This window comes from Pelobates fuscus, chromosome 9, assembly GCF_036172605.1.
Source record: "Pelobates fuscus isolate aPelFus1 chromosome 9, aPelFus1.pri, whole genome shotgun sequence".
In the NCBI taxonomy this organism is placed as follows: Eukaryota; Metazoa; Chordata; class Amphibia; order Anura; family Pelobatidae; genus Pelobates; species Pelobates fuscus.
Genome location: NC_086325.1, coordinates 20305870 through 20318000, shown reverse-complemented (window position 1 = coordinate 20318000; position 12131 = coordinate 20305870).

Genomic DNA, 12131 nt, shown 5'->3' with positions numbered 1-12131 from the left:
GCGGGTTCTCCAGGGCCGAGAGAGTTGTGCAGGCCGGAGTGTCAGCGTCCGCTTGTGCGGTTAGGAATTGCCGCATGGAGGGGTTTTGAGATCGCCTGGGGGTGTCCGCTTGTTTAGGGGGTTGAGGTGGTCGGTTCGTCTTGCCCATTTTCGGGGTGAAAGTATGCTTTAGGCGGTGTTTTTGCGGAGCCTTACAGGGAGCTCTAGGTTTATGCTGCCATCTTCTTCAGCGTCCAGGCCACGCCCCGGCAGTCACTTTAATTATGAATAACGATGGCATACAAGTCAATAAATGGGTTTAGAAAATAGATGTTTATACAGCGTGCAGACTGTCTAAGCTTGTACACACGCATTTAATAAAATAATAGATGTATGTCATTAAACTGTACACAATCCTAAAGCCCTGCTAACTGAAATTAAGTGAAAAAGAGTTTGTTTATTTGTACATTCTTTGATGAAATATTTATATTGATTCGTCATTAAAAATTAACCCAAACCAGTTCAGCCCATACTAGTAGCAGGCATGATATAATGTAGCTACTTAGATCGATTATACTGGAGGGGGCCTGGCTGTTTAAAGGGACACTATAGTCACCTGAACAACTTTAGCTTAAAGAAGCAGTTTTGGTGTATAGAACATGCCCCTGCAGCCTCACTGCTCAATCCTCTGCCATTTAGGAGTTAAATCCCTTTGTTTATAAACCCTAGTCACACCTCCCTGCATGTGACTTGCACAGCCTTCCATAAACACTTCCTGTAAAGAGAGCCCTATTTAGGCTTTCTTTATTGCAAGTTCTGTTTAATTAAGATGTTCTTATCCCCTGCTATGTTAATAGCTTGCTAAACCCTGCAAGAGCCGCCTGTATGTGATTAAAGTTCAATTTAGAGATTGAGATACAATTATTTAAGGTAAATTACATCTGTTTGAAAGTGAAACCAGTTTTTTTTCATGCAGGCTCTGTCAATCATAGCCAGGGGAGGTGTGGCTAGGGCTGCATAAACAGAAACAAAGTGATTTAACTCCTAAATGACAGTGAATTGAGCAGTGAAATTGCAGGGAATGATCTATACACTAAAACTGCTTTATTTAGCTAAAGTAATTTAGGTGACTATAGTGTTCCTTTAATGGTCAGATATACCACAAATTCAATAAAATGCTTTAAATTTAGGTCTGATTCAGGGGAACACTGATTGGGGCCTATGCAGCTTGGAGTCTAAACCCAACCTTTTAAAGATTCACTTTAAAAATATTGACCTGAAAAATTCATTGTAATGAAGAGGATTTTGCATAATTGCAACACCAAAATAAATAAATAAATGTAAAATAAGTAAAAATTTGGTGGATATACCAGAAATGGAAACATGCATACATTTAATTTGGCATTTTTTTCTATGGGGATATATCTAAAATCAGCTTGAAAAAAAGCAGTTCTCTTGTCTGCAGCCTTTGCAAGCCCTCTCCTTCTAACCCTGCCCAGACCTTCTGTGGCTGTCCAATCACAGACCTCCCAATGCAGCTCAATGAGAAGTCTTTGCAAGGCAGATGCTCTGGGTAATTGCCGCCTCTTGAGTTTATCTCCACTGAGCAAAACTAACCAGGAAGTAGCACGACCGGTTGTCTGATTGACACCCAAAGGGCTATAACAAGGTCAATTTATAAAAGTGACAATTTCTATTGAAATCTACACTTTCTGTAAAATGAAAAATAAGACCCGCTCTTCACACATAAAGCACCTCAGGCTGCTGAACTGCTTGAGGAGTCCGGAGTGTCCCTTTAAGTTATCTCCAAAATGATACTGTTGAAAGCTAAGTAAAATGTATAGCAGTGACACCATGATGTAGGACTGACGAACTTAGGGTTCAGAGAGGCTTAAGGTTAAAGGGACACTATAGTCACCAGTGCAACTACATGTATTCCTGGGAGATGAGAGATGGCAGCGTTAGATCACTGAATATTCTGCCACTATTTACTTTTACCTGTGATTAATGAACAACGTGATTTTGCAGAACAGAGATGAACAAGGTGCTTCTGTATTATACTTGTCGTTTAATTAAAACACATCCAGATTTTTTTTCCTTTTTTAACAACGACAAACTTTTTCAGTGACATGCACAATCAATGTTTTATGGTTCAAACTCTTTAATATTTGTTTTTTGTGGGTCTATGTACCTTTGAAAAAAACATTCACACGAAACGACTGGGTCCATTATAAAAATCCAAACACAACTTCTTTTAAAAAGAAGTCCATCTCTCTTCTACATGACTAAGTTTAGAATCTGGCCAGCCTTGGAATGCAATGACAGGCATCTGCTCTCAGACTAGTTTCAAAGTACAGGTTGGACGGATTCGTACAGATAATGATAAAATCAAAGTTTAATATTCGCATTTTTCACAGTTTGACAGAAACCCATGAACCCCAACAGCACCCATGAATTGCAGTAGTTATGGTGCTTAGGGAGCCTATTTAAATAAATCTCTTTGAGACCGGATTTGACACTTGGATTGATGCAGAGCAGAGTAACAGAATAACCTGTCCAATCATAAGACTATCCCAGCTTAGAATTATTGTACTATATCTTTTACATCATCCGTTTCTCTCAAATCACAGTCGTAGTTACCATATATTGAATAAACATACTCCAGGTCAGAGTGCCTGACTTTAATATATTTTTATTTATGTACACCATCTCCCACAAATGTCAACGTGAACCTTAAATAATTTTATTTATATAATAGTGAGATCAGGCCAAGAAAAGACTCTCCGGGGGTATGTGAGAAAACCCACCCGGAGATCGGGGTTTTCTCTGAACATTCATCTGTTTAGCATTCGTTAGTTTATGCCACGTTGGTTCGGTAGATTGAAACTACCGAACACAGACCACCCTCCTGGTTTGTTGACTTCAAAAGAGCCCGTCAATTAAGCGCTTTCTCAGGGTGGCCGCAATTCGTATATACGAATGCCATGTGGCGGAAAAAACGGCGGCCATCTTGTTTGTTTGGGACAAAGGCAGGACTTGGTCGTCGAGTGTCTGGAACTAAAATCAGACACTCGACTTCCCGAACACCGGTCTCAAGCATACGAACGATGGAACTGTATTTCCCGAACATGCTAGGAGTGCGCTTTTCGGTACTTTGATGTATTCACAGGAGGGGAACAATCGTGGATTTTAGAGTTATTTAACATTTTCAGAATTGACCGACTGCACACGCTGAATTTGTGGAACTATTTTGGGCAAGAGCTTCGTGTGCGGTCGGTAACTTAAGACTTCCACACTTTTTTAAAAACCCTGAACCGATCTGGGTGAAATTTGAATATGTTGCTCCCCCAGATCGGGGCTATCAGGGGATGTGATATTTGTGGGGATAGCTTAAGCACAAAGGGGTGTTCTGAGTTTTGGGGAAAATGTGTGCACTTCGCCTGGAGATAATTGGGTTATTCCTTAACTTATCACATTATCTCACAGGCGGAGACAGGGAGTGTTTAAGTGTAACTATACCTTATGATTGGCTATTTGATTTGTGTAGTGTGGGAGGTCCTCCTGCAAGGGGACCTCCATTAAAGCCTGTGTGGTCTCATTAAACTCCTGTCTAGTTACACCCATTATCATGTTTCGGCTGGTGTTTGGGTACCTGATTGCTACTCGGGAAAAGCTGTACTAGAGGATTTCGTTTCTTGGGAATTTAACTACTGACCAGAAATACCGAACGGTGAGCTATAATCACCCTGGCTCTCAGCCGTTCGGCTAAAATCATACGAACCCATAGCTACCACTTCAGGGTTCGTTACAACTGGTGTCAAGCGGCGGGATTCGCAGCTCGAATGGACGTCCCAAACTGGAATATACCGAATGGCTCAGCAGTATGAGCTACTATAAAGGAAAACGAGTTCCAGAGAGAGGTGAGATGGATGATCAGTCTACTGGGGCCCAATCCATCACAAGAGGCGGTGGTACAGATCATCACTCATGCCAAAGATTCCCAGCGTGCTCGGGACTCAAGAGCAGGGTCGTTGCAGGGGGATTCCCTATCTCCCTCGGGATATACAAATGGCCGCTCAAAGAAAATTAATTATGCAGCCTTTAAAGATTTTGTGGATGGGGAAACAGACATTGACAATTACCTGCAAGATTTTGAAAGGCAGTGTATATTGGAGGGGCTGGAAGTGGAGAACTGGGCTGCGGTGCTCAGCAGCAAGCTCTCAGGGCGGGCAGCGGAGGCTTACCGGGCCATACCTGACGAGGATATCCAGAACTATGATAAAATCAAAGAAATTCTACTAGCCCGTTTTGCAGTCACCCCGGAGGCATATCGGAGGAAGTTTCGGGCACTCAGAAAAGGAGGCCGAGATTCGTTCACAGAATGGGCATTTCGCTAGATGCACGGATGCCAGGCCACTTCATTAGAGGATGCCATCCAGATTATAGCACTGGACCAGTCCTATGATCATACACCCACAGAAGTCAGGGAATGGGTGCGAGACCGAAAGCCTAAGACCGTAGAGGAGGCTGCCAAGTTGGCGGATGAGCACCAGGATGGCCGAAGACTGGATCCTAACGGGGGGCGACCGGCCCCTAGAGTCGCTTACCCAGCACCAGCGGTTCCACCACATACCAGACCGACAGCTTACACACCAGCACCAACCACCCAACCCTGTGGCCCAGTGACCTGTTTTTTGTGTAAGCAACCCGGACACATCAAACAACACTGCCCCATCCGGTCCCGAGGGAATTGGGACCGGCCTGCACCCCAGCATAATCGAGCCGTGGCCCATTGTTACCAACCCGAGGAATTCACGGGCTCTGGGCACCAAGAGGAACAGTGGACTACACTCCATGAGGCGAACCCGGCACAAGCAGCCAACGACAACAGAGATCATCACCGGCAGTGGGTTACCCTAGATGGCGTCGATGTCCGGGCTATGAGAGACACTGGAGCCACACTCACACCGATACAACCCCACATAGTGCTGGCTCAAGTCCGGATCCCTAAAACAGTGGCTGTCAAAGTTGCAGGGGGAGCCATACACAAGCTCCCCATGACCCGAGTCCGCCTGGAATGGGGCTCGGGAAACAGGCATCTGGATGTTGGCCTTATGAAAGACCTTCCTGCGGATGTATTACTAGGCAACAATGTGGGGTGCATGACCTCCCAGCTCACTCGCAGCTCAATGACTGAGTTGTTTCCTGTGACTACCAGGGCTGAAGCTCGCAGAGAAAAACCAGCACACTCCGAGGAACCTCAGGTAGGACCCTCAGTCCCTTCCCATACCCCCACCCCATACTGGGATATCCCTGCAGGTTTTGAACAAGAGCAAAGGGGTGACCCCACACTGGCAGGGTACCGAAGGGAGGCCGACAAACCTCAGGTTGATCAGAGTCAGGAGCGTTTTGAATGGGATAAGGGCTTGTTATACCGGGTCACAGGGGGAGCGGGGACACCCAAGTCTCTAAGCGGCAGTTAGTGGTACCCCGGAAGTTCAGGGCAGAATTACTTAAGTTGAGCCATGATATCCCCTTAGCTGGCCATTTAGGGGTTACCAAATCCAGAGATAGGTTGACCCAAACCTTTTTCTGGCCAGGGATATCCCAAGATATCAAAATTTATTGCAAGACCTGTGACGTGTGTCAAAGGACAGGGAGGAGGGGAGATCGCCAAAGGGCCAAGCTTCACCCGTTACCCATCATTGAGGAACCCTTTCACAGAGTAGTTATAGACCTTATAGGCCCACTTAGCAAGCCCAGCACCTCCGGGAAGCGCTACATTCTCACCATGGTAGACTATGCTACCCGGTACCCAGAGGCAGTAGCCCTGTCCAACATCGAGGCGGAGGCGGAGACCGTAGCTGCGGCATTAATCAAGATTTTTACTCAGGTGGTCTTCCCCAGGGAAATCTTATCTGATCAGGGAACCCAGTTCACCGCAACTGTGACCCAGCAGTTATGGCAAAGTTGTGGTGTCAAACCCCTGTTCAGCTCTCCGTACCATCCCCAGACGAACGGGCTATGTGAGCGTTTCAATGGTACCCTTAAACAGATGCTTAGAACGTTCACAGCATCCTATTCAAACTGGGAAAGGTTTCTCCCTCACCTCCTGTTTGCCTACCGTGAGGTGCTGCAGGCCTCTACAGGGTTCTCCCCCTTCGAACTTCTCTACGGGAGAAAAGTCCGGGGACCCTTAGACCTTATTCGAGAACACTGGGAGGGCAATACAGGTGAGGAGGGAGTCCCTATCTTGCAGTACGTTCTGGAGTTCCGGGATCGCTTGCTCACTGAATCAGTCCGGGAGCACCTGAAAGCGGCCCAGAGCCGCCAGAAGCGATGGTATGAAAAGGGGGTTCGAGATAGAGTCTTGGAAATAGGGCAGTGAGTGCTGGCTCTGAAGCCCTCTAAAAAGGAAAAACTTCAGGCCGCATGGCAGGGGCCTTTTAAGGTGGTGGAGAAAATGAGTGACACCACGTACATAGTCAGCAAGTGTTCAGATGAAAGGATCAGAAGAGCCTTTCATGTGAACATGCTGAAACCTTATTTTGAACGGACAGGCGATGTGGCAGCCGTATGCGCCCCTGCCTGTGAGGACAGCGAGGGGCTACCATTACCAGAGTTACTAGCTAATAGCCCCAACTCCATAGATCAGGTACAGCTGGGCGAGACGTTAAACCCCCTAGAAAAGGGCTAAGCCTCTCAGCTGCTTCAGGAATACCGGGCCATGTTTTCTGCCTTACCTGGGTACACCTCAGCTGCAGTCCATCGCGTGGAGACCCAGGGAGAGACCCCACTAAGGCAGCAGCCCTACTGTATTCCTGCGGCCGTTAGAGACCATATGCTCTCCGAGATACAGGAAATGCTCCAACTAGGGGTTATAGAACCCTCCCAGAGTCCTTGGGCCTCCCTGGTGGTACTGGTACCGAAGTGAGACGGCACGACTCTTCTGTGTCGACTACCGGAAGCTCAATGACCGAACTATAATGGATGCCTACCCCATGCCCAGAATAGATGAACTCTTAGATAGAATGGTTGGGGGAAATTATCTCACAACCCTGGATTTATGTAAGGGATATTGGCAGACCCAAGTCAGCATTCGTCACCCCATTTGGGCTATACCAGTTCAAGGTTATGCCCTTTGGGATGAAGAATGCCCCGGCTACATTTCAGTGGATGGCTGACCGACTCCTAGAGGGATTTCAGGACTTCGCATGTGCCTATCTAGATGACATAGCCATCTACAGTGGTACATGGGAGTCTCACCTCGAACATGTCTCCAGGGTACTAGAGAGAATTCAGGCAGCAGGGCTTACGCTTAAGCCCGACATATGCCATGTCGGAATGGCGGAGGTTCAGTACCTCGGGCATCGGGTGGGTTCAGGCAAACAGGGGCCTGAACCCGCCAAAGTAGAAGCTATCGCCAATTGGCCCCCAAATGCGCACCAAAACAAAAGTGCTTGCGTTTTTAGGGACGGCAGGGTATTACCGGAAATTCGTCCCCGAGTACAGTGCCCTGGCCAAACCCCTCACTGACCTAACCAAGAAAGCCCTTCCAAAGCAAGTAGTTTGGTCCCCGGAGTGTGCGGAAGCATTTCAGATACTAAAGGCAGCACTCAGCGAGGCACCTGTGTTGGCCGCCCCAGACTATAACAAACTGTTTCTTGTACACACAGATGCCTCCATGTTTGGGCTGGGAGCCGTACTAAGTCAAGTGGGGGATGATGGGATGGAGCACCCAGTGGCGTACCTTAGCCGCAAACTACTACCTCGGGCAGGGGCGTATTAGCCGCGAGGCTAACAGACATGCTGGGCTGCCGGCAGGCTGCTGGGCGGTCGGGCGGCGCTGGTGGGCGGCCGGCGAGGGAGCACTTCCCCTGAGCTGTCTGCTCAGCTCCCTCGCGCGCCGCAGAATGAGGCTGGGAGCCGGAATATGACGTCATATTCCGGCTCCCAGCCTCACTCTGAGGCGCACGAGGGAGCTGAGCAGACAGCTCAGAGGAAGTGCTCCCTCGCCAGCTGCCCGCCCGCCAGTGCCGCTTGCCCAGCAGCCACTGGACCACCAGTGTTTAAATAAATTTTAAAAAATGTGTAATGTGGGTGGGTGAGTGTGTGTGTGTGTCTGTTAGTGTGTGTCTGTTAGTGTGTGTGTCTGTTAGTGTGTTTGCCTGTGAGTGTGTTTGCCTGTGAGTGTGTTTGCCTGTTAGTGTGTGTGTCTGTTAGTGTGTGTGTCTGTTAGTGTGTGTGCCTGTGAGTGTGTGTGTCTGTTAGTGTGTGTCTGTTAGTGTGTCTCTGTTAGAGTGTGTGTCTGTTAGTGTGTGTCAGTGTGTGTCTGTTAGTGTGCGTGTCTGTTAGTGTGTTTGCCTGTGAGTGTGTGTGTCTGTTAGTGTGTGTGTCTGTTAGTGAGTGTGTGTGTCTGAGTGTGTGTGTGTGTGTCTGTTAGTGTGTGTGTCTGACTGTGTGTGTCTGTTAGTGTGTGTTTGCCTGTGAGTGTGTGTGTATGTTAGTGAGTGTGTGTGTCTGCTAGTGAGTGAGTGTGTGTCTGTTAGTGTGTGTCTGTTAGTGAGTGTGTTTGTCTGTTATGGAGTGTGAGTGTGTCTGTTAATGTGTGTGTGTTTCTGTTAGCGAGTGTGTGTTTCTGTTAGCTAGTGTATGCGTATCTGTCAGTGAATGTGTGTGTGTGTATTTAGAATGTGGGGCGGGGGAAAGGTTGGGTGGGGGTGGCGCCAGGGTGGCGCCTGAGTTTTGTCCTGCCTAGGGCAGCACAAAACCAGGATACACCACTGACCTCGGGAGGTCAGTTACGCCACCATGGAGAAAGAATGCTTAGCCTTGGTATGGACCCTCAAGAAGCTCCAACCCTACCTGTATGGCCACCCATTTACTTTAATGACTGACCACAACCCCCTAGTGTGGTTAAATCGAGTAGCCGGAGACAATCCTAGACTATTACGCTGGAGCCTGGCCCTACAACCGTACAACTTCACTATGCAATACAGGCCCGGCAAACAGAATGGAAATGCAGACGGTTTATCACGCCAAACAGAGATGGAACCTTAACCTTTGCGTCTCCCGGTCATCCCCTAGCCAACCCTGCAGGGTCTAGGCGGGTATGCCGACCCATGGACCAAGGGGGAGCAGTGTGAGAAAACCCACCGGGAGATCAGGTTTTTTTCTGAACATCTGTTAAGCATTCGTTAGTTTATGCTACATTGGCTCGTCAATTAAGCGCTTTCTCAGGGTGTCCGCAATTCATATATACGAATGCCACGTGGCGGAGAAACAGCGGCTATCTTGTTTGTTCGGGACAAAGGCAGCGGGACTTGGTCGTCGAGTGTCTGGAACTAAAATCGGACACTCGACTTCCCGAACACCGGTCTCAAGCATACAAACGATGGAACTGTATTTCCCAAACAGCTAGGAGAGCGCTTTTCGGTACTTTGGTGTATTCACAGGAGGGGAACAATCGCTCCTATGAGCCAGGAGGCTCCATTCGTGGATTTTAGAGTTATTTAACATTTTCAGAATTGACCGACCGCACATGCTGAATTCGTGGAACTATTTTGGGCAAGTGCTTCGTGTGCGGTCGGTAACTTAAGACTTCCACACTTTTTAAAAAACCCTGAACCGATCTGGGTGAAATTTGAATATGTTGCTCCCCCAGATCGGGCCTATCAGGGGATGTGACATTTGTGGGGATACCTTAAGCACAAAGGGGTGTTCTGAGTTTTGGCAAAAATGTGTGCACTTCGTCTGGAGATAATTGGGTTATTCCTTAACTTATCTCATTATCTCACAGGCGGAGACAGGGATTGTTGAAGTGTAACTATACCTTATGATTGGCTATTTGATTTGAGTACTGTGGGAGGTCCTCCTGCAAGGGGACCTCCATAAAAGCCTGTGTGGTGTCATTAAACTCCTGTCTTGTTACACCCTTCATCATGTTTCAGCTGGTGTTTGGGTACCTGATTGCTACTCGGGAAAAGCTGTACTAGAGGATTTTGTTTCTTGGGAATTTAACTACTGACCAGAAATCACCCTAGCTCTCAGCCGTTCGGCTAAAATCATACGAACCCATAGCTACCACTTCAGGGTTCGTTACAGGGTACATCCTGCGTAATTAAAACCACAGTATGGTAAGAGACCCCCCCCCACCCCCAAGGCTTGGTGGGAGAGACATTGACAAATAAAATGGAAATTTCTAGTGACCAGATGACGAAGACCGTACATACATACAAAGAGCTCTATTCATAAATGGCCAGAATTTGGCCTATATTCGGAAAATAAAAACGTCATTGTATAGAGTTTTTTTTTCAATGCGGGTGCTGATCAGACACACAGCTAAAGCAGATAGTGCAGATATTTTTAGTAACTTTCCTCAGGTGATAATTCGCTTACTTATTTCTGGAAACAAACATTTTTCACAAAGGTGTGCACATTTATTTTTATTTATTTTTTTAGTGAATTTTCTTCCAGATCATCCCTGAGGCGTGACGAAAGATGCATTCAAAAGACTCAGAAGTAGAAAGACCTGTTTATAGTTAGAGCGGTAAAAATAACCATATTCACTACCTGTAGTGGCTGAGCAATTAATAAGGTTATTCACTATAGTGAGAATTCATAGGGAACTTCAAATTTAACCCCTTAAGGGGGGGGAATAAAAAGGAATCATGACATGTCACACATGTCATGTGTCCTTAAGGGGTTAAGGTCAAAATATCTTGACTGGAGTTACTATGGCTTTAAATTTGAAATTCACTTTGAATTCTCACTTTAGTAAATACCCCTGTCTGTGCTTTCAGGAAAGGGCTGGACCAGGGCCGGTGCAAGGATTTTTGCCGCCCTAGGCAAAAGAAAGCTTTGCCTCCCCCCATGTGACATCACAATGCCCCACCCATATGATCTACCATGTTAACTAACGCCAGTGCTGCAGTGCCGCCGTGTTTACATTAAAAGGCCTGCAGGGACAGGCTATAGACACCAGAACCACTACATTAAGCTGAAGTGGTTCTGGGGACTATAGTGTTTCTTTTATGTGAGGTAAATTAGAGATTAGTGCCACGAATAATATGCTAGATTGCCTACTTACAACCAGATGAGGATGATGATGGCTCTAGCTGCAGTCTGGCTCCACTGGTCTGGTGTAGAACAGGCTCTCTGGAGGCTGTTTGTAACTGTGGTCACAAAAATCAATGTTCTGGGAGAACGGGAAGCTCAAGGTCTGGGTGCCAGGGTCCACCTTCATGTTTCACCAATGAGTTTGTTCACAGGGGGTGGAGTGTGTAGTGGATGTCCTGATATGTGTGTAAGGAATGCATTGTGTGAATCTGTGTTTGTATGTGTAAGGGCTGCAAGGTATGTTTCTGTGTATGTACGGGATGCAGTGTGTGCGTCTGTAAGGGGTGCATTGAGTGTGTGTAAGGAATGCATTGTGTGTTTCTGTGTGTGCAAGGGATGCATTGTGTGTAAGGGTTGCATTGCTTGTGTGTCTGTGTGTGTAATGCATTGTGTGTTTTTCTGTGTGTAAGGGGTGCATAGTATGTGTGTGTGATGGGTGTCAATCTCTCCCCCCTCCCTTGTCCCTCTCTTCTCCCCCCCTCTCCCTCCATTGTCCCTCTCTTCTCCCCCCTCCTTTGTCACTATCCCCCCTCCCTTGTCCCTCTCTTCTCCCCCCTCCCTTGTCACTCTCTTCTCCCCTCCCCACTCTCATTCCCCCTCCCTCCCCATCAATTCCCCGCCCTGTCAATTTCTTCCCCCCCCTCCCTTTCATTTTATTCCCCTCCCTTTCAATTTATCCCCCCTCCCTTTCAATTTATCCCCCACCCTCCCTGTCAATTTATCCCCCCCTTTAAATCTCCCCCTCCTTTTCAATTTATCCCCCCACCCTCCCTGTCAATTTATTCCCCCCCCTTTAAATCCCCCCTCCCTTTCAATTTATCCCCACACCCTCCCTGTCAATGTATCCCCCCCTTTCAATTCCCCCCTCCCTTTCAATTTATCCCCCCCTTTCAATTCTTCCCCCCCATTCAATTTATCCCCCCTCCCATTTCAATTCCCTCCTCTTTCAATTCTTCCCCCTTTCAATTTATCCCTCCCCTTTCAATTTACCCCCCCTCCCCTTTCAATTTCCCTTCCCTCCCTGTTTTTTTCTC